General features: G+C 35.0%; 1 protein-coding gene across 1 annotated transcript in view; it reads right to left on the reverse strand.

Moving 5' to 3' along the window:
• LOC138702016 (HEAT repeat-containing protein 5B) overlaps positions 1-24,433 on the reverse strand; it is a 267,228-nt gene that overhangs the window by 242,295 nt on the left and 500 nt on the right. The window lies entirely within an intron of this gene.

The raw sequence follows: 24,433 nt of genomic DNA on the forward strand, positions 1-24,433 counted from the left end.
GTAGAACTAAAATAACATGGGAAATCAAGTGTTACGAAAATATCTGTCCCTCAACCACTTGTTCGGCACAATTAACACAGGACTTGCCCAATATCGCAACCTGACCCTTTTCTGGATGAGAAACTTAACAAATGACAAGCTGTAAGCCGAATAGCTCCACTTATTACCGGTATAGTACATGGAAACAACTTCGTCATATCCAAAGCTCGGAACTTGGGGACTTGTGTCTTTGCACGTGGCTAAACGACCGGACTTCAATGTCAACAAACTCCCGCTTCCAGCACAGAGGTACTGTCAGGTCTGCTAGAAAAGTGGTTACTGGCTGGAACAACATATTGATAGTATTATGGTAGGTCGAAACACGTAATTTTATAGCATGTATAATAAAAATAAACATCAGCAATATATCAAATTTACTGTTCTGCTCTGTATATTTTATTACAGTGTATGACTACGAACATTCGAAGATTTTCGAACCCATAACTTCTTCGCCTGTTCGTTAAACATGATTTGAAACGAGAAAAACTTATTTCCACGTCACATGAAGTGATGGGAGCAAACTTAAAATAAATGTTTTAACTGTCACTGTTTTCTGTTCGATTTTCAGCAGTTGCTAGCTGATCTCGTATCTGAGAAAGATAAGTATATCGTAAATTTTTCTCGAAAATAGTTTTCAATTTGTGTGTCACTACTAGGGCAGATTCCTCTACGACTTGATCCATGGCTATGGACAAATTTTCCACCAATTTAAGGAACTGCAATGTCTTTCAATGAATGCCGTTTCCAGCCTTTAGTTTGTGTGTGTGTGTGTGGCACAACTTACAAGATATAAGCTCTCCATTCGAAGAAAATAATGTTTCTCCTCCGAATTCCTCCACGAAATTCTGTACCTAAAATTTAAAAAATGTATTTTCAAACTTCTATAATACCCATTCGAATAACACGTATTTTCTAATTCCTCTAACAGACCATTTATTTGTAATTCTCTGATTGTCATTGGCTTCAACATGACACAGTTTCCTCGTCCGTAGATGTGACCACTTTCTTAGTACATAGACTGCACTTGAGCGCTTACAGCGTGAGCTTTGTGTACGTTGTATCTGTAACCTTACCATGCACACGACACACAAGTCCCCAAGTTCCGAGCTTTGGTCATATCACTTCCCAGAAAACTATCATCAGAGTGAATTACGCAGTATAGGGGAGAAGCTCTCAATGAGAGTCTATATATGGCTGCAACGCTTTAATCAATCCGGACACATGACAGCCTTCTTCACTACGCGCGGTGTGACAGAGGAAGTAGGCGGGGAGAACAGGGGAAGGATAGCTGGATGACGACGATGCATTTAAATAAACTGTGTACCGCTGTGATAACACGAAACAGAATCCAGCGCAATGAAATGTGAACACCAACAGCTTGACAGATCACGTACCATTCATGAATTATTGTTTTACTAGCCGTACCCGTGCGCTCCGCTGCACCCGTTAGAAATAAATATAAAGTAATTACATAATTAAAATAGGACGTTTGATCCAGGGAACATTCGTGTTTGAAAGAAGGATAAATCGTTTAATATGTTACTTAATTTAAATTGTATTTAAAATATTAAAATGCGATTATTTTGATCCAGAGACCACTCATTTGGTGCAATGACAATTCCTTTAACATGTTTCTTAATTGTTATTACCAATTATTTTTGGAAAAGCGAAAATTAACAGAAAAATTTTGGCTACAGATTTATTATTATGTTTATATTATATTATATTATATTATATTATATTATATTATATTATATTATATTATATTATATTATGTAAAAAGTGTGTTGATAACGGATGTACTCGAATTAGAAAGTTTTTAATTTGTTGTGGCAGCTCTTGAATCTCAGGAGGAACAGCTTTTACAACAGCGCAACATAATCTGCTTGGCTCATTACCCAATTTTTTTTGCATTGCATTTATTGCATATATATTTTATGTATTTTAACACGATTCAATTGTCATAGTTAAAATTTGAATTACACAATAATGGATTGCTAAGGTAACGTACTATTACTGCATACTAAATCAATACACTCTCGTTGTTCGTTAATTCTCTGAGATAAAAATGAATATGTTCATAAACATTATTTCAAGAAATACAAGAAATTAATATACAGAATAACCTATCAAGTTTTCTGTGCATAAGAAGCTATTTTAATATTACCTGTCCTCAATTCACTCACAAGTTACTGTAATAACATTATAGCATTACGTCCATCCAGAGAAACTACACTTTCCAATGATGAAATAATAATTAATTATACAAATCGGTTAATTTAGCTTCCGATATTGCTTCATACAAACACAGAAACATTCTCTGTAGGCTATCTTTTATAGCTTTCGATTGTTGCTGTCCAAGGCCCCTTATAGACGAAGTCATTTGTTTTTTAATTCATTACACTGTCTTAGATGGCAGTTATTTTAATTTTAAAACTCATTTATCTCATTAAATATCAGTCCTATCAAAATTTATCAAAGAATAAAACTTATCGCAAATTATTTTTAAGAAACTTTTGTTATGTAACATTTTTCACAAAAATCAATAATAAGCGAGATATTTCGATTTATTTAAGTCAGGCCCCCTTATAACCCCCCTTTTAAATGTATTTTGAATGCCATATAGCCTAAAATCTAAGTTACAACGAACTTAATTTATATTCCAATTTTCATCGAAATCCGTTCAGCCATTATCGCGTGAAAAGGTAACAAACATACAGACAGACAGACATACAAAAAAAATTTCAAAAAAGCGATTTTCGGTTTCAGGGTAGTTAATTATATATGTTAGGACCAATTATTTTTGGAAAATCGAAAATTACCAGAAAAATTTCGGCTACAGATTTATTATTAGTATAGAAACTCGAAGGCAGCGCTTCTTAAGGCTCATTCACAATGAAAATTAAACATAACGTAAGCGTTAACTTAAGAATATAAACGTTACGGTAAAATCAAGACGTTATATCATCATTCACAATGGGAACATAAACATAACCGCAAACATACTTGGTAACCATGGAAACGTAACAACGATTGTGTTCTGTTTGCAAACCACGTAAACGTAAGCATGAAAGTTTGGAGTTTGCAAACTTTCATGTTAATGTCTTACGGTAATGTTTATGTCACTGCTTATGTGAATCATTGTGAAATGATCCCGTTTGGTAGCCTGGGCGCAAACTTCTGTGTTTATGTTACGGTTATGTTTAATTTTCATTGTGAATGGGCTTTTAAACTGTATGAGTTCGAGAACCCCTTTCATATGAGGACCCCACATTTTGCCGGACTCTTTGGGTGCTATTAATAGACATTTCGCTAGCCCGCGTTACGAGCGTGCTAAATTAGCCCCGACTATCGACTGGTTATTTGTACAGGATTCATATCATACCATATCGCTAACACTGGTTTATGAATACGAAAAAGGTTAGTTCGCTGATCATCCACCGGAAGCCCGCGCTAAGAATGTCTATGAATATGGCCCTTTAACATTAACTTTACCTTTGCTTAGTATAACGTATAAAGTAAGAAAATGTTTATATGTACAAAACCTATTTATTTTTAACTTTACATATTATTATAAACTCAAGTTTAGTTTACAAACTTTGCAAAAATTAGCTTTGTTAATAAATAATAAAAATGGTAATTACAATTTTCTAATTTCGAGGGGTATCGAAACTGGGACCTTTGGTTAAACGTACTAACGCTCTTCCAACTGAGCTACCCGGGAACTCTATCAGACACCGATCCAATTTTTACCTCTATATCCACAGACCTCAAAGTGGACTGACAACCGTCAAGCAACCAACACTGAGTGCACACTAACTCTGTGTGACTTAAATTGTGGTTTTCTGTCAACGAACAGTGACGTGTATTATGAAAATCAAGCTTTCAGGTATAACTCCCCGTAAAGTTGATTTGAATAATTTCGAGGGAAAAACTGTTCCGGGACCAGGTATCGAACCCGGGATCTTTGGTTAAACGTACCAACGCTCTACCAACTGAGCTACCCGGGTACTCTACCAGACACCGACACAATTTTTTCCCTCTATATCCATAGACCTCAAAGTTTTCTTTTTAAGGGGAGGCAGAGGTGAAATTTTCGAACAAAACTGAAGAAAAAATGAAACTTTGGTTTTTTCCATTTTTATGATCTTTATTTTGATATTCCGATGTTAGTTTTTGATTTTGTGCCCTTAAAAGTATGAAATTAAAACCAAGATAACTGTATTACTATATTATTCCCATAATAAACTAATACTTATCATTATTTATATACCTTCTCTGAACATATAAATAAAAAGAAATACGGTATTGAAAATTTCTTACAATATGGTGCAACAAGCATTTTATATCAAACGATATAAAGTTTTATAAAATTATTAATATTTACAGAACTATTGTACTTAGAAAGTTGAAACTTGGTAGGTCCATTACTAATAACATACTTAGTATCCATGATCAATTTCAAACAAATCGGATAAATTTTGTGGATTTTGAAATATTCACCTCTGCCTCCCCTTAAATAAAGATACATTTATTGTCTGGATTATGTGGTGTTTTTATTAAATTTTTCATAATGAAATAACAAACACAATTTTAGTTTGAAAACTCACTTGCGGACCCCTAACTAATATCTCTCGGACTTCAAGGGTCTGTGGAGCACAGTTTAAGATAACTGCTCTAACAAGCAAACATTCTGTTGGGGGTAGATAAAAAAGTTAAATGTTTTTCTTCCACCATGTTAATAATGTCAAAAGAAGTGCTTATACAAATTTTGGCCACTCGACTATAATTACGAGGACCGTAAAAAATAAGTTCGCCAGGGGCCGTTAACGGAAAGAAAACACAGTTTCATTGGAAGAATTTATTGGAACAGACACAGTAATTGTTGAGCTATTTTTCAACATATTTCCCACCGGAATTGAGACATTTGTCATATCATGGGATCGACAGAGAGAGGTGCAGACGGCTGTCAAACGCTGGTTCCGTTCCCAGGCGGCTGACTTCTACGACACAAGAGTACAAAAATTGATCCCATGGTATGACAAATGTCTCAATTCCAGTGGGGGATATGTTGACAAACAGCGCAATAATTTCGATACTTGTTTCAATAAATCTTTGCATGCTAGTGTGTTTTTTTCTGTAAACGGCCCCAGAGAAAATCACGTTTTGGACGGTCTCATAATTGCGGTAGAGTGGCCAAAATTTGTATAAGCACTTGTTTCCACATTATTAACATGGTGGAAGGAAAAAATTTAACTTTTTTATCTGCCCCCATCAGAATGTTTGCTTGTAAATTAAATGAAAATATAGCACAACTGAAGGAAGGTTAATTCTCATACATTCTATAAATGTAAGAGAAATTACACTAGAATAAATATTATTAATAATTAGACAAATCGAAGGGAATAATACTGAACCACCCAAACAATGTTCATCATATGACACGTCGAAACGGACCTAGAGGCTTAAGGAATGTAGAATTAACAAATAATAATAATAATAATAATAATAATAATAATAATAATAATAATAATAATAATAATCGGTTGATGCACAAAATGGGATTTTAAATAAATATAGTGTGTTTGTAAAATAATTATACAAAACTAAAATATAACTTGTCAACAATTTTAGACACAACTTTGTTCCATGTGCAGAGGTGCCAACTTATGAAGTGGGTTACCGTAATCCCATCGTATTCACCCCTCTTTTCGAAAAAGTAGATCCGAACCACATTATATACAATTTACACGTTACCTCTCAGTTCTTCTGCATTAAAACATTCTTGTCTTTACACAACCATACTTCTATGGTATTATAGAATCAGGAAACGTTACTTTAAATAAATGTCATGCATAGTAGGAAACAGATAATGGGATATTATGCTCTAAAAGAAATTATGTAAACAATTCGGAATTCGTCACCACTGTTTCATCATTAGCCTATTAGCAATGAATGACGAAATACACTTGTCATTATGTTTTATGGTTGTTTGAATCAATGTGTCCTCTACAGTCATCTAGGCCACCATGAGCTATAGAAAAATTACATGAGCGCACACCACAAAACACACGGTTTTCACTAACACGTTAGGCAACTAAACATAGTCATTCCTTTGTGTAACAGTCTCTATATATTTTAATACTGCTGTCTTCTTAGTAGTGGATGCAATTGAGAACTTACACGCAATTTAAAAGAACCAATCACTGGAAATTAATATACTATAAATAAGTTACATTATAGTATCTGTAACAGATAAAAACAGAACATAAGTGCCGAATTCAATCATATTGTTCACAATATAACAAACCACAACACACGCCGATGAGTAACACCGCAAATTAACCTGCTTCACACCAGCGATTGTAACAGGCGGAAGTAGAGATGGCCGATATTTCACAAACCGATATTTTGTCACAGGTATATTTTTGTCATAGATAAACCTGTGACTGATGACGCGAAATATCTGTGACAAAATATCGCTATCGAAATCTACTCCGTATTCAGTACTCTGTGACCACTGCCATCGTGATCTAATACAGGCCGTAAGGCAGACCACGTGACTCGCTTAACAGCTGATCGCGAAGGGCGGTCTTTCAACCATATCAATAGTTGCAGTACATGAAATATAACATATATTTCTCTGCAATGCAGTGTAATCGCGTCAGTAAAATTTTAAACAGTGATTGTGAGACACTTGAGACACAATTCACTTGCAACGTAAGGTATAATATTATTTTTGGTGTGAAAATTACGTTGTTGCAGGCAAAGTTCGTATGTGTAATACCTGCCTTTATTTCGATTAAATATTGCGCCCTTATGTGGTTAGGTGAATTTTTGGTGTTATAAACAGTAAATGTGTGTAATAATATACACGTGAAAGTGAAACATTGACTGGGATGTAAAGTAAATTACGATTAGGCCTAAGTGCAGCGTTACTGATGTTACTCTTGTCTAATCCATTATTGTTAGTTTACCGTATTTGTTTTATTAAATTTAAATTATTGCGCCCTTCTTATGTGTGAATAATCTACATTATAAATAATACGACGTTTGATAATATACACAATTTGAACTAAAAGCGAGATACATATTATAATATATTATGACAAATTATACTTACCTTATAGTTTTCATTACTGTTACAGTATCTAGTATAGTAATTAAGTGAAATAAAGCACGCTCGCTTCATTACGAAATTCTTGCACAATCATTTAAGCACGTTTCAACAATTTTCAGTTGCATCGCACGCATATTTTGTTGTGTTGACATTATAGGTTATGTTTACTCTATCAGTACTTGTCTTATTTCTATATTCGCAATTATGCATCATAATTAAGCATAACGCTACGTATAACTTGTAAATGCAGTTTGTCTACACTTCAATTGTATTTATTCGTTTCATACGGTACTCCAGTCTGATTAGTTTAATATGTTACCAGGGCTAAACTAGCGCTGAGGTAGTTCCCTTCGTATTCATACACCTTGCATATACTAATTAGTTCGGTTAGTTCAGGCTTTTATTATGCCTTGCTTAGAGGATGAAATGCATCTCCACAAAAAATAAATTCAACTGTTTTCAGTTCAGAAGTTACCGGAATTATACCTCAGCGCTCATTTAACCCTAGTTAAGTAATATAACCGTATGTACATTTCATAGGAGGGACTGTGGTGAATTTTCTACCTATAAGTAAGGAAGATAACCGTGTTCTGAAGTTTATCCTAAATATATTCTTTATTAAATCTCAAAATAGCTTTCGTTCTCAACTTAAAATGTTGGCGCAAATAGATTATGTTAACATGGTGAATTCTCTTCACATAAAAGTAACACAGTTTTATAATTATTCCTGCCACATTATGCAACAAATAAATGGAACTAGCCGGAACTTATGCACACATTGCATTGAATAACAATTTAATTGTATTATTTATTTGTTCCCTACTATACTGGGTCGTATTGGATTCTATTTATCTAACCTACCAGATGAAGTAACACACAACCGTACGTACCTACATTTATTTCATAGGAGGGAGTGTGGTAAATTTTCTACTTACAAGTAAGGAAGATAGATGTGCTAAATTAAAATCACAATATAAATAATTCTTCTTTATTAAATCTCAAAATAGCTTCCATTCCAAACTTAAAATGTTGATGCGAACAGGTTATGTTAACATGTAAAACTCCGTTCACATTAAAATAACACAGTTTTGTAATTATTTCTGCAACATATTATGCAGTAAGAAGTGAACGTATCTTATACACACATTACACTAAATAAAATTGAGCACCGACACGCATTAAAGTAATATATTTCACTCAGCTCCGTATACTCAAATAGAAAAGCCCGCCCCATCGAGTGACGTCATACATCCTGCATTACGGCCTGGTCTAGATCACGATGGCAGTGTCTGTGACTGATATTTTCTCCTCTACGTCGTAATTTTGCGCGTGCGCATGATACGATAACAGCAATCTGGCGGTAGTTTCTCCATCTTATTATAAATGATGTAGTTATAACACGATTTAAATAATAACACCATTGGTTACCAGTACTTAATCTTGTGTAAAATCCTGTCTGAACAACTTTTTCGTTTTGTAATTATTTTCCAATGTTTTTCCGAATACTTATGTTTTATTAATTTTTATTCTATGATTCAATATTATAATGTTAATGCAATACTTAAAATAATTTATCCATTATATTATATACAATAAAAAGGATCAATTTTTAAAACGATTAGGATAATCATATAACCTCAATTTCTCCATACCCAACTACATTTAAAAATGATCAACTGGTTCAGTATCTATAATATAACCTCTTGGTACATGAGGTTAACTTTTGACATGTTACTGTTCATTTAGGTAAGTATTGATTTGTTAATGGTACATGTACATAATTTCTTTGTTGGATTTTCCCATATAAATCACTGATGAGTGGTGTGTATGGGGAAATCGTATTCATATTTCACTGCTCTTCAATATTTCCTGCTAATTTTTATCGGTGTGACAAAATATCGCTGTAATTCATGCACATTGTGCTTACATATCGATATAAAATATCGGTGTGACAAAATCACCGATAAAAGTCACAGATATTTAATTGTCACAGTCACAGTTGTCACAGATACTTGAAAATATCGTTTAAGCTCATCTCTAGGCGGAAGTGATAATTTCACCCATATAGTTATAGATCTCGCAAGCAGGGAATTTCGATGGAAGGAATGCGAATGAAACAATGCGATAGGGAAGAGCGGGAGACAGGGACGGTCACGAGATAGCTTGAATGATATTCAAGAGTACAGTCGGAAGAGAAATAACATCGACTTTTTTATTTTATTGGGTTATTTTATGACGCTTTATCAACAGCTTAGGTTATTTAGCGTTTGAATGAGATGAAGGTGATAATGCCGGTGAAATGAGTCCGGGGTCCAACACCGAAAGTTACCCAGCATTTGCTCATAATGACATCGACAGAATCAGTCTTGCGTTGTGATAGTTACATTACGACTTTAGTTTGTTCCATTGCATGTGAATAAGTGTCTTGTATCACACGGTATTATTATTTCATTCGTAAACATATGTTGCGCGTTTAATTAGCTTCGAAGTTTTCTCTTGCTACGTTCTTTATTTCTACAGCGATGTTCTCATTTGATCATCTTCTTGGAAGAGACAATCCTTCCATCGGCCCGCATCTCTCGCTCCCTCGGCGTGCCTACATACACAAGCCACCATTGCTTTTCGGTAACCGTTCCTTGCGCGAGCTATACCGAATGTTTCGCACAGAACTAGAAGCACGCAGTATTGATACATTTTCTCTAGTTTTCTATCTGCGGAGTAAATTAAAATGTTATATTTTTTTTCCTTCCATGATATTGTTTTTCCTCAATAATTTTCCTCTCACTATAATTCTGTAATAGTGGGATAAATCCGTAATAATTGGCAACTGCGTTTGGTACACAATAAAAAAATGAGTTTTCTCGCAGTTTCTTTCACCATACAAGAGGACGTTTGTTGCTCGGACTACATCCAATGGTTATGTTTCGACTTATGCACATTCCAGCATGCTTTTTTTTTTTGTTATTTTAATTACGTTAGCTCTGATCTTGTTTCGTAAGCCACGAATAATTAATAGATGGTCTTTTGCCAAAATACGATATTTCGCGGTTTCAAAACTTGACATTATTTATTGCATATTTTGCTAAATGCAATCAAGATACAGAAGGAGAAATCATCTATAGTAATGTCACAAGAGGTCTGAGATTTGCCGATAAATTCACGAACGAAGCGATAAATAATATAACCCTAAAATTCGCTCATAAAATTTTAATAATTGTATAGCCTATTTATGAATACTTAACCTATTCAGACATTGTGAAGTCGAAATAGATGAATAACGATTACTATAATAAAGAAATTGAATGTTATTCAGTAATGCCAATTGAGAAAAACGAAGTAGGGGAGACTGTTGTACCTTTAGCATAGTGTACCTTTGAACATTTTTTGTTTTTTAAATTTTGCTGCTACTTAGAGGACTCAAAATGAAGTAGATTGTAGAGAAAGCCGCTAAGTAGCTCTGGTCGTAGTTTCAGTTTGATTAATTGCAAAGTGTGAGTTCCGTAGACAAAAGAAATTTTTTAGTACCAAAAGTAAACATTTCGTTCATTGATGTATGTTTTCTAATACAAAACCAGATTGCATTTGTTAATATCTTTCAAGTACGGTGTGTTCCCTATCATCTGGTGAGTAATAACATATTTTAATTTCCATGATTTATTTGACTTTCTAGTTTTCGGAGCCATATTTGTTTAAACGTGCACCCTCTTGTACCTTTGAACACAAAACATCTTGTACCATGGAACATGTTCCAAATTACACGATACTATCGGTTTTTGTTTTTCTTTTATTTTAAGGTCATGTCACGAAGTAAGTCTGGAATTAAAGAGGTCCCCAATTGATCCGGATGTCTTGAAGAAAGCTGTTGAAGCAGTTATTGCTTCTCCAGGAAATAAAATCTAAATCAGGGATCCTGCTCCGGTTTATGATTGAAAATACATTTTAGATATGATTGTCAGTTTTTACAGTTATATTCCCACCTATATTCCATGTGATCCAACTTACAAGAGGGTATGTTCCAAGGTACATGATCCTGTTGTACCTCTGAACACATTACATATCCCTTCATTTTATTTATTCCATCCTTAATAGATCTGTAAAACAGGAAAATACATACAGGAAGTTGAAAAGGAATCTCCAATAATTATTTCAAGCATTTTTTCATTAAAAAAATTTCATTTCCCAAAATTAAAAAAAAAAATAAAATGTGAGAAGTGTTTAAAGGTACAACAGTCTCCCCTACAGGTTTAAAAATGTTAATCACATGTACTGCGCTTTTCTCTTATTATAACAGAAATACATTTTCATTATCTGCTGAAATCATAATTTAATTTAAACATTTTATAGTTTAATTACAAATAACCTGATTAATACATCAATTAAATGAACAATTGTCATGAAGGAGTGCCATTTTCTTTAGATACGATGGACATGGAATTAGAAGATGAAGATGTAGATGTGGAAGTAGGATTTCGCACTATATTTAGTACAATGGATTCATGCACATCGATTTACGTGGAAACAGTTGGCGACACTGACTAAACAAAAGAACGACCATGCGATAAATTGATTGTGATAAATCGAGCTGCAGAAATTATCGCGATTGGTTGGAATTCAAAATTTCATTACACTTCTTTGGTCGAAAATGGAATGACGTCATATAAACGAAATAGTCGAATCAAAATTTTGCGCATGTCGTGAATAACACAAAAACTAAAAAATATATATAAGGTTTAAGAAACAACACTTACTTTATCAATTCCTTAGTTGTGAAAACCCGACTTCTTTTAATATACTTTCAAACCGTCGAACTTCACACAAACATGGTTATTTTCCACAGATAACTTTCTTCACATATGGTACAAGAGGGGACCACGTATTAGATTATGCAGCCTGTTACGTCTCCAGCTGTTTTCCAATCTTTTCTCAGCTGGCCTAGTTCTCCCTTCCGCGTGGTTTACACACGGTCATTGCCTTTGTAATTCTGTCGACATCCGTTCTGTATGCAAGTCCTGATTCTCTGCGTTCCTTAAACAGTTTCATTTCGCCTTTTAACATTTAATTAATGGTCTCTTGCATCGTCAACATTTCTGACGTAACCAAAGTTACGAATGTTATTCACAGCAAATGCATTCACTTTGAATAAAAACACTTCTGTAATAGCGGCAGCTTAGAAGCTATGAAACGCATTCCTAAGTTCACTAAGCAGTCCAGTGGTTACGATGTAGTAGATCCGAAGTTCGTCGGTTCAAACCTAGCCTAGCACAACAAAAATTATTCTTAAGATGGTTCCCTTCGAAAGAGGAAAATGGGGGTAGGGTTGCCAACTTAAAAAAATTAACGATATTTTTAGTGACTCATGCTTTGGGAATCATCAGTGTGGTTTTAGGCGTAATAGATCAACTTTTGACAAGATATTTTGTATTCGACAGATAATGGAGAAAAAATGGAAATATAAGGGTATAGTACATCAGTTATTCATAGATTTCAAAAAGGCATATGACTCGGTTAAGAGAGAAGTTTTATATGATATTCTTATTGAATTTGGTATTCCCAAGAAACTAGTTCGATTAATTAAAATGTGTCTCAGTGAAACGTACAGCAGAGTTCGTATAGGTCAGTTTCTGTCAGATGCGTTTCCAATTCACTGTGGGCTAAAGCAAGGAGATGCACTATCACCTTTACTTTTCAACTTTGTTTTAGAGTATGCCATTAGGAAAGCCCGGGATAACAGAGAGGGTTTGGAATTGAACGGGTTACATCAGCTGCTTGTCTATGCGGATGAGGTGAATATGTTAGTACAAAATACACAAACGATTAGGGAAAACACGGGAATTTTACTGGAAGTAAGTAAAGAGATAGGTTTGGAAGTAAATTCCGAAAAGACAAAGTATATGATTATGTCTCGTGACCAGAATATTGTACGAATGGAAATATAAAAATTGGAAATTTATCTTTTGAAGAGGTGGAGAAGTTCAAATATCTGGGAGCAACAGTAACAAATATAAATGATACTCGGGAGGAAATTAAACAGAGAATAAATATGGGAAATGCCTGTTATTATTCGGTTGAGAAGCTTTTATCATCCAGTATGTTGTCAAAAAATCTGAAAGTTAGAATTTATAAAACAGTTATATTACCGGTTGTTCTTTATGGTTGCGAAACTTGGACTCTCACTTTGAGAGAGGAACATAGGTTAAGGATGTTTGAGAATAAGGTTCTTAGGAAAATATTTGGGGCTAAGAGGGATGAAGTTACAGGAGAATGGAGAAAGTTACACAACACAGAACTGCACGCATTGTATTCTTCACCTGACATAATTAGGAACATTAAATCCAGACGTTTGAGATGGGCAGGACATGTAGCACGTATGGGCGAATCCAGAAATGCATATAAAGCGTTAGTTGGGAGACCGGAGGGAAAAAGACCTTTAGGGAGGCCGAGACGTAGATGGGAAGATAATATTAAAATGAATTTGAGGGAGGTGGGATATGATGATAGAGAATGGATTAATTTTGCTCAGGATAGGCACCAATGGCGGGCTTATGTGAGGGCGGCAATGAACCTCCGGGTTCCTTAAAAGCCAGTAAGTAGTATGCTTTCTTAATTTCTATTTAAAAATTAAATATTAAAGGATTATACATACAACCATTGTATACACACGGGTCCCTTAAAAGTCATTTGTAAGTATGTATGTTATTTTAGGGGAAGGATATTTTTTCAGACACGAATTCTTGAAGCGAGAGGGACAAAAAGTATAATAATTAGTTCCTTCGTGGATGAATTTAATTCAAAATCGATTTTATTAAAGCTTTAATTGCATTTTAGGGAGCAGAAATTGAATTTTTACGATGTTTCGTCTAACATGCCGTAGAATAATTCAATTTACATCACATACAGTACAGCGTACGATTTCAGAGTAATTGCATCCAAGAGAACTGACGAATTAACTCCTGAACCGTAGTTAACTAGAGACTGAAAACAGACATCGAATTGGATGCAAATAGCAAGGAGTATCTGCTACTTGTCTAGTGTTTACATCACTAAATGTATCTTTCCGTCAGTTTCAATTCTAACAGTGGTATATTACGCTTACAAATGTTGGTCCTTAATATTTGTCTACAAGTTGTTAAGTTTTCAGAAAAGAATTAAGTTTCATAAGTTATAAATATAATATCTATAAAACAAATCTAATTGCAGTAAGGTGTGACAATAAATTATCTCATTGGACAGAAATTCATACAGGAGTAAGACAAGGCTGCGGCCTTTCACCGTTGCTATTTATTATTTATATATATATATATATATATATATATGAATCAAATAATTAGAGAATGGAAACAATTACCTCATGGATATATACAACTCAACAGACATTTACAACTAGATTCATTACTTTTTGCAGACGATTTAGCTCTGGTGGCATCCTCAGAAGATGAATTACAACGTTCAATTTTTAATTTTAACAAAATTGGAATTAAATATGATATGAAAATCAATAAAGAAAAATCTAAAATTATGGCCTTCTGCAGAAAATACCCTGTGCCTAGCAAAATATGTTTAGATTAAAAAATATTAGAAAGGGTAAATTATTTTACATATCTCGGATACACATTATCTTTTTTCGATGAAGTAGACATTTCACAGAAAATTTCTAAATACACCAAAACAATGGGAATAATTAACATTATGAAACCTTCCCTAGTACAAAAGCATACTAGAATTCGCCTATACAAGACCTTGGCGAGACCTATACTTTGTTACGGCAGTGAGGCATGGACATTGAGGAAGAAAGACGAAAGCAGAATAACGGCTAATGAAATGAAATTTATGAGATATACTGTGGGATATACGAAATGGGATCACAAACGCAATGAAGATGTAATGGAAGAATTACAACTATAACCTGTAATTAATCACGTGAAACATTATCAGAACAACTGGATAAACACCATCTGCATCGCATGCATAGAGATAGAATCCCAAAAGTCATGCTCCACTATCATCCAAACGGGAAGAGATCTCTCGGTCGTCCAAAGAAGCGCTGGATTGAAAATTCAACTGTGAGATCGTAACAGGTCATTTGGCCTAATACTTGAAGGGAAGAAGAAGAAGAAGTTATAAATAATTTAACCGACTTAAAAGAAACATAGCTGATAAAAATTACGTTACTGGAGTACAATGAAAAGTATTTCATTTTTAAATTATCTTTGGCACCTAAAATTTATTTCTGCGCCGTAGCTGTGTGGCCTAAGGAAGCGTCAGTTCTCATGAGGGGAAGGGATGTTTTCAACAAATTTCAGACAGTGTATTAGGCCCATGGCCGTCTAACATCGTAATGAGTTTGGAGAGCTACAAAGTAGTCATACAGGTTTCGCAAGTCAGGTATAACGGCTGGGGAGATCATACGAACCACACGTTCAGGCTGGTTCACAATAAACCGGGAACGGAAACGTAAATGTTAAAATAAATGTATTTAAATGTGATCATTCACAATAGTTAATTGTGAATGCTCACATTTAAATACATTTATTTTAACAATATTTCCGTTCTCGTTCTCGTTTCCGTTCCCGGCTTATTGTGAACCAGCCTTTACCAGCTTCCAGCTTTTGTCATGGTCCTCATTAGGTATCTGTTGTCTTTGTCATTGTCCTTATCGTGATCTTGGTCCCTATCATGGATCTTGTCGTGATCCTTACCGTGGTCCATGTCGTGGTCCCTATCGTGATCATTATCGTGGTGTTTATCGTGGTTCATGTTGGAATGTTTACTGTGATCCCTATCTTTGGTATTGTCGTGGTCCTATAGTGGTCCTTGCCAATCTCATAGTTCTTATCGCAATCCTTATCATGGCCTAGTGTCGTGGTCCCTTTCATGTTCATTCTCGGGGTGCTCGTCGGATAGGAGAAGAAATGTCAGAAGGAAGTGAAATCGGGAGAGGAACACGTCAAGAATGTCCTTTATCACCTACCCTGTTCGACATCTACTTGGAGGACTTAGTAAAGAACTGTTTTCAGAACATGGGAGGAGTGATAGTAGGGGGAAGAAGAATAAAGTGTATAAGATTTGCTGATGATATGGCGTTGTTAGCAGAAAAGGAAATTATACTAAAAAATATGCTACTAGAGCTAAATGACAGCTGTGAGCAGTATGAGATGAAGATAAATGCAAATAAGACGAAGAGAATGGTCATGGGAAGAAAAATACACAAGATAAACTTATGAATTCTAAATGAGGCAGTAGAGCAAATGGACAACTTCAAATACTAAGGGTGTACTATATGCAATAACATGAGCTGTTGCCGGCAGAAACATGGACATTACGACGAAGTGAAGAGAAGCGAATAGTAGCATTTGAAATGTGGATATGGAGAAGAATGGAACGTGTGAAGTGGACAGACAGGCTAAGAAATGAAGCTGTGTTGGAAAGAGCGTATTCCGAATCTCACCGGTGAGCAATTCGATGGCATCACGGTGTTCCGAATTCCACTGATGACGTCATTCATGCTCCACCGGTGTCGCACCGATGCCATCAGCTTACAGAGGTGGTGGCAGTCTGCATCAGCCGCCATCAGTGAATCTGATTGGTTCTTGTATAGGGCGGGAATTAGCAGACGAATGACATCGTGCACTGTTGTGTCATGGCGGTGTGTTCTGCTTTATTTCTGCTGTATTGTTTGTAATGAGCACAACGTAAAAACAGTATGTTAATGGCTTATGAGCGAACATGTCAACGGACCAGTTATTACTACCGGTTCAAGAAATAAGTTGTTTATGATCTCTTTTCTTTGAACGAGATGGCAGTATGGAAATTTCGCAAAATTTTGCTAGCTTAGCACAGATAACCACTTACACAGTCGCCATGACAGCCACCGATCCTTCCAGCAGTTTTGTTCCTATTCTGCTGCAGCATGATGTCATTGTTGTCCACCGGTCTGGTGAGATTCGGAATACGCTGAAAGAGTGGGTGAAGAAAGAATGATGCTGAAACTGATCAGGAAGAGGAAAAGAAATTGGTTGAGTCACTAGCTGAGAAGAAACTCCTACTGAAGGATGCACTGGAAGGAATGGTGAATGGGAGAAGAGTTTGGTGTAGAAGAAGATATCAGATGGTAGACGACATTAAGATATATGGATCATATGAAGAAATGAAGAGGAAGGCAGAAAATAGGACAGATTGGAGGGTCAATGTTACTTATGTCCCGCCCACTATAGAGACATAGGCCAATTTTACACATTTAGTATAACTTGTTGCTTCTTTGACAGGTTAGGTTTGGTTAGTTTAGGTTTTTGTTATAGTCTACCTTGCATATACGATTATAGCGCAACATTGGCAGTGATAAAAGTGAAATATTCCTTCAGTGGGCGTTGGATACTCTACAGACGTGGACAAATTATTAACAAAATTGACGATTTTTATGATAATAATTCTGTTTACAAAATTTGACTTTTCAATTTAGACTACAGTTGACAATTTTGCATATTTCTATCATTATAGTACACAGAAATATTCATAAATGTCAACTGTAGTTTAAACTGAAGAGCCAAATTTTGTAAAAATATATAACAAATATCTTTAATTTTGCTAAAAATTTGTAAATATGCAAAAATGTCAACTGCAGTCTAAATTGAAGTGTCAAATTTTGTAAAAATATAAAATAAAAATCTTCAGTTTTGCTAATAATTTCGAAATATCCAAAAATGTGAACTGTAGTCCAAATTGAAGAGTCAAATTTGGTAAAAATATATAGTAAAAATCTTCAGTTTTGCTAATAATTTGTAAATATGCAAAAATATCAAATGTAGTCCAAATTGAAGAGTCAAATTTTCTAAAAATATATAATACAAATCTTCAATTTTGCTAATAATTTGGAAATACGCAAAAACGTCAACTGTAGTCTGAATTGAAGAATCATATTTTGTAAAAATATATAATAAAATCTTCAATTTTGCTAATAATTTGTCCACGTCTGTACATTCACTGAATGGAGAAAGCTGGGTTTGCAGGGAAAGACCTGCCCATGGGCAGAACACTAAATGGACATGAATGAAAATAGTGTCACTGCACTTAGGTCTAAATCAGAATTTTCTTTTTTTTTTTAATTTAAGCCACCTAGTAATAGTTATCTGGTCCTCTTAAGTGTCTGTTATTACCAATAATCAACATTTTCAATTACAAACAGCTCTGTTTCACAACTTCTCAAATTGTAACATGCACCTACCGGTATAATTACTGTTGATTATGTTTATTACACGACTTAATGGACTAGTGTGTAGAAGAAAACTCCAGATTTTTCAGTGTTGTGGCATCTGAATCAAGCCATGGATGGAAAAGTGACGATCTTTATGAAAATGAATCACAATTTCATAAAAAGTTGTGAACAATGTATTGCACCGAATGGGGGACATTTTGAACAAGGAATGTGAACTAGGTAAGTACAAATTCTATAACTCAATGTTAGGGATACAGGTATGTGCCTTGTGGTAACCAAGCTATAGCTCAGAGGGGATTGGCACCATCTATCTCCAGATTGCGATAAATGCTCAGTCATTGTATAAAACTTATAGGTCACATGAATTATCTTGAGTGTTATTTTCTTATAATTTATAAGCTCATCACAATCCAAAAAAAGAATAAGTTATTATGCATAGTTACAGGTACCTAAGTATGAAATTAGGTAAGATATTTTGAGGTTTTCTTCAAAATAAGTTTCTTTTTAGCCAATTTTTAAATTCTATGTTAGATTATGAAAAACACTTATTCAAATCACATCCTTAATACAAGATTTATCTGATGAAGTTGATAGGGGGGGAAGAATAGACGGAGTTGTGATCGATTTCGCTAAAGCTTTCGACGTAGTGCCTCACGAAAAACTTTTAGAGAAACTAAGCAGGCTTCCAGTAGATAATCGAGTAGTAAGATGGATAAATAAATTCTTAGAGAACAGAACCCAAAAGGTCAGACTAGGAAAAGAAATATCGGAACTAGGAAATGTAACATCAGGCGTGCCTCAAGGGGCGGTCCTTGCACCTCTATTGTTTCTTATATATATAAACGATATAAATAGAAATACTACGTCTCAGATAAGGTTATATAGAAAAAGTAATGATGAATCCGATATCGCCGCCTTACAAAACGATCTTAACGTTAATGAAACCTGGACGACAGAAAATAAAATGAAAATCAATGTCAGTAAAAGTAAGTCAATATCCTTCTGTAGAACGCATAAAGAAATTTGTCTCGGATATCAGCTGAATGGTACATCGGTGCCACAAGTGAACACTTGTAAATACCTAGGTATATATTTAATTAACAAACTGGGTTGGGAGGAACAAGTCACTAATATCACAAGGAAAGCCTGGAAAGCACTACATTTCTCTATGCGTATTCTAAAGAAATCTAACCGAAAGTCAAAAGAATTAGCGTACAAAACCCTTGTTCGCCCAGTTATGGAATATGGAGCAGTAGGTTGGGATCCGTACAGACAAAACCAAACCGATTCAATAGAAAAGGTCCAACGCAAGGCAGCAAAATATGTCAAAATGGGGAAGGGACATGGTGAGGAGATAGTAAAAGACTTAGGGTGGGAACTTCTCAGATCAAGGCGACGAAAAACCAGACTCGCCGCATTGTTTAAGGCACAAATGGGACACAAAGCATGGACCGATATCAATGCTAGATTAGCAACAAAATCATACTTAGGAAGGGCTGATCATATTAGGAAGTTTAAATGTAGAAAACAAAGAACGGACGTGGCAAAATTTTCCTTTGTTAACCGCTCAATAGTAGACTGGAACAGCTTACCTGCGGCAATCTTTCAGGGTGGTCCTCTTAAAATCAATACATTTAAGGAAAGTTGAGAAGATTAGACTGAAAATGTAATTATTTAAGTTGTGTCATGTAACTAATTGAGTTGGTATATAATTAAGTTGATATGTAATTAATTAAGATGATATGTAATTTAGTTCATATGTAAATAAATTAGGGTGATATGTAATTAATTAAGATGATATGTAATTAAGTTGGTATGTAATTAAGGTGATATCTAATTATTTAAATTGGTAAAAGTTGGGTGAAATAGAAGTACTTATAAGTTAGACTTACTTTTGCTTATTGTAGGCGTTATTATAGCATAGTTTTTATTTATAGTCCTAGGTTTATTGCATCTAATATTTATAGATTTATGTTTATTTTATTTTATTTCTGTAATTGTAATTATTGTATATTATATATCACTGCCACCGGGTGTATACCCAATTGTAGTGTTAATAAATACATACATACATTATAAAAGAGTTTTACAATAAGAACACTTCCAGTTCAAGATCTCAACTAGGAAATCCAGTAGCTATTTGAAACAATTAAAATCTTTACATACTAGAAGCTCTAACATTTGGCATACAGGACACATTCACCTGTAGATTAACAACCGGTACCTATTTTTGCATTACACTCTGCAAATTTCACACAAATATGAGGTCAGTCTGTATTATTATATTGATATTAGGCGGAATTATCCTACTTTATTACGTTAACTTGCTCATTTCAGTGAGAAATGTAAATTACAAGTAGAGAAAAGTAACACAGAGAACACAACAGATGGCCTAAGATAAAGATGGTTGACGAGTATGTACTATGTAGGTATATACTTAAGTATGATTTGGAACCTACTTTCACGGTGTTCAGGTAAGAGGTTTTTTTTCGGGTACCGTATTTGCACTGTGTCTTAGATATATAGATGTGAAACATTTCAGAATTAGTGTACCAGTACATCCTAGGAATGGTGCAAATACACAGAAACTATATTACTAGAGTAGACCTACTCTTAATCCTCTGCTCTGATTACTGAAGGTATAGGTCATTAAGAGAAAAACAATGCTATACAGTGGATCTAATCTCACTCTGTAACATATCTTAACGTGCATTGTAACATCATAATTGTGATAACAGGCCTATTAACATTATAATTTAAACTGCCATTTAAAATGGCACCGAGGAGATGATAATTTAATAATGATGATAATAATAATAATGATGATAATAATAATAATAATAATAATGATGATGATAATAATAATAATAATACCGGTAATAATAATAATAATAAATTTAGCCAAGAAACTAGTTCAATTAATTAAAATGTGTCTCAGTGAAACGTACAACAGAGTTCGTGTTGGTCAGTTTCTGTCAGATGCGTTTCCAATTCACTGTGGGCTAAAGCAAGGAGATGCACTATCACCTTTACTTTTTAACTTTGCTCTAGAGTATGCCATTAGGAAAGTCCAGGATAACAGAGAGGGTTTGGAATTGAACGGGTTACATCAGCTGCTTGTCTATGCGAATGACGTGAATATGTTAGGAGAAAATCCACAAACGATTAGGGAAAACACGGGAATTTTACTGGAAGCAAGTAAAGAGATAGGTTTGGAAGTAAATCCCCCAAAGACAAAGTATATGATTATGTCTTGTGACCAGAATATTGTACGAAATGGAAATATAAAAATTGGAAATTTATCTTTTGAAGAGGTGGAGAAGTTCAAATATCTGGGAGCAACAGTAACAAATATAAATGATACTCGGGAGGAAATTAAACAGAGAATAAATATGAGAAATGCCTGTTATTATTCGGTTGAGAAACTTTTATCATCCAGTCTACTGTCGAAAAATCTGAAAGTTAGAATTTATAAAACAGTTATATTACCGGTTGTTCTGTATGGTTGTGAAACTTGGACTCTCACTTTGAGAGAGGAACAGAGATTAAGGGTGTTTGAGAATAAGGTGCTTAGGAAAATATTTGGGGCTAAGAGGGATGAAGTTACAGGAGAATGGAGAAAGTTACACAACACAGAACTGCACGCATTGTATTCTTTACCTGACATAATTAGGAACATTAAATCCAGACGTTTGAGATGGGCAGGACATGTAGCACGTATGGGTGAATCCAGAAATGCATATAGAGTGTTAGTTGGGAGGCCGGAGGGAAAAAGACCTTTAGAGAGGCCGAGACGTAGATGGGAAGATAATATTAAAATGGATTTGAGGGAGATGGGATATGATGATAGAGAATGGATTAATTTTGCTCAGGATAGGGACCAATGGCGGGCTTATGTGGGGGCAGCAATGAACCTCCGGGATCCTTAAAAGCCAGTAAGTAAGTAAGTAATAAATTTAGCCTGCTAGATCCCGTAAGGTCAAGGGCCTCCTGATTGACAAGGCTTGGCTCAGTAGACTTCACTCGTTAGGTGAGCAGGTCCTAAGGAGTGATATCAGCGAACTTGGCTGCACTACTTCGTTTCTATGTACACAAACGCTACATGCACTTGTAAGATTCGCACCACACTACACACTGAGGACGGTGGCTTCTAGATTTCTCCATAGTTGTCTGTCTCTTGTACTGCTCGTCCAATGTGCTCCTGCCTTCTTCTTGAAGAAATCGCCTATCTAGTCATCTGGCGTCCCACTCTTCTTCTGCTGATTCTGGGATCCCACAATGTCAGTCTGTGCGTCCATCGTCTGTGGTCCATCCTTACCACGTGCCCTCCCCATTTCCACTTCAGGCTTTTGGCGGTGTTTAGGACGTCTTTCATGCCGGTACGGTTCCTCAGAGAAAGTGGCAGGATTTTTCTTTCCATACTGCGTTGGCAGGTTTGAAGCATACGCCTCTGTTTTGATGTTAGGGACCAGGTTACAGGACTGGTAATATACATTTTTTCAGGGTCTCAACCTTTAAGCTTAGCTTCTGGAATTTGTCTGTAAGTATGAACTTTAGGGACCAGAACTTCTTCCATGCCATGCTGATTCGTCTCTTTATTTCTTTCTCTGAATTGCTGGAGAAGGACAGGTTCTGGCCCAGGTAGGTATAATCTTCCACATATTCTAGTGGCTGGCCATTTAAGTGGATCCGGTCTTCAGACGCGTTAGTCATTAGTTTCGTCTTTTCTGGATTCATGGATAATCCTGCCTCTTTGCTGATCCTGTCCAATTCTTCAAGCATCTGTTTTAGATCTGCTGCTGATTTCGCTACCAATATTATATCGTCTGCGAACCAGAGGTGGGTCATTCTCATTCCATCTATGGTGATACCGTATTTACTTGATGATAATTTAAAAGTTTATAATTAAAAGCAATTGAAAGAGGGCACAGATGTATTATAGGGGCCAATCTCCTTATTGGATGAATGGTATGAATGCTACTATCGATATGTATTGTTGTTATAATCGACATAAAATATGTTACCAACTTCTAAATTAACAGTTAGTTTTATATTGTTGACTTGTAGCCTACTTAAAAATGGAAATAACGGCAGTAATAGTCAAATATATTTTCCCTGGACGAAAAATATAATACAAAGTAACTAAAATCACATCTATAGTAACAAACTGTTTAATTTTTTTATTCAATTTTTTAATTTGGTAGCATTTAATGTTTATCGAATATCGAAGGCTAAAAACGCTAATCGAACCATTACTTCCGCTGACCTTTTTTTGCGCATAATGTGTGATGAGTGGCCCCTATAATGCATCTGTTCCTGAAAGAGTTCTGACTTTGGGCGCTTTGTCTACACGGGTAGAAAATATTAGTATAATGACTCCAGAAAAATTGATTGGCACGAAGACAGTAAATTTACAAATTCTGTGGCGTAATCAGTAAGAATCTGAACATGAAGAGGATAAAATTTCAACATTTTTTAATGACTAACTTAAATACTATGGTAGCAATTTGTTTACTGCAGTGTAGATGTGAAGTGACAGTAGTGACATCTGTAACTAATCTTGACACAGTCCTCAATCTTCTGTCACCCAGCTATCCCCGCATCTAACCTAACCTTTAACTGACAATATTTAAGTACAAAAATACACGCTGGTCCCCCCACCAATAACACAATGTAACATGTTTCCCATGATGAAATGCTACCGGTACAACTAATATGTGGCAAAAATGATAAACCCACGGTGTCGTTAAAGTAGGCTAAATAATTACGAATATGATGTTATATTACATACAGCCAAAATAAGTAGTTTAAAAGGGAAATTTTGTAATGCAGCCTACCGACAACACTGATGAAAATTGTTTTTATCGTGATACCTATGCTCTTAAACAAATTAACATTCTTTTTGTATGTTATAGGGGATGCAACCAAAAAAAGATGAAAATTTTACATGCAGCTTCAACTCTTGCGGTTGAATGTTCTGTGATGGATAGTGAAAGTGGTAAAGTAAAATCTCTGAAAGCACATTATGACAAAATGCTTAAGTTACAGGTTATGAGTTTTACCAC

Source organism: Periplaneta americana, chromosome 6, assembly GCF_040183065.1.
Source record: "Periplaneta americana isolate PAMFEO1 chromosome 6, P.americana_PAMFEO1_priV1, whole genome shotgun sequence".
Classification (NCBI taxonomy): domain Eukaryota; kingdom Metazoa; phylum Arthropoda; class Insecta; order Blattodea; family Blattidae; genus Periplaneta; species Periplaneta americana.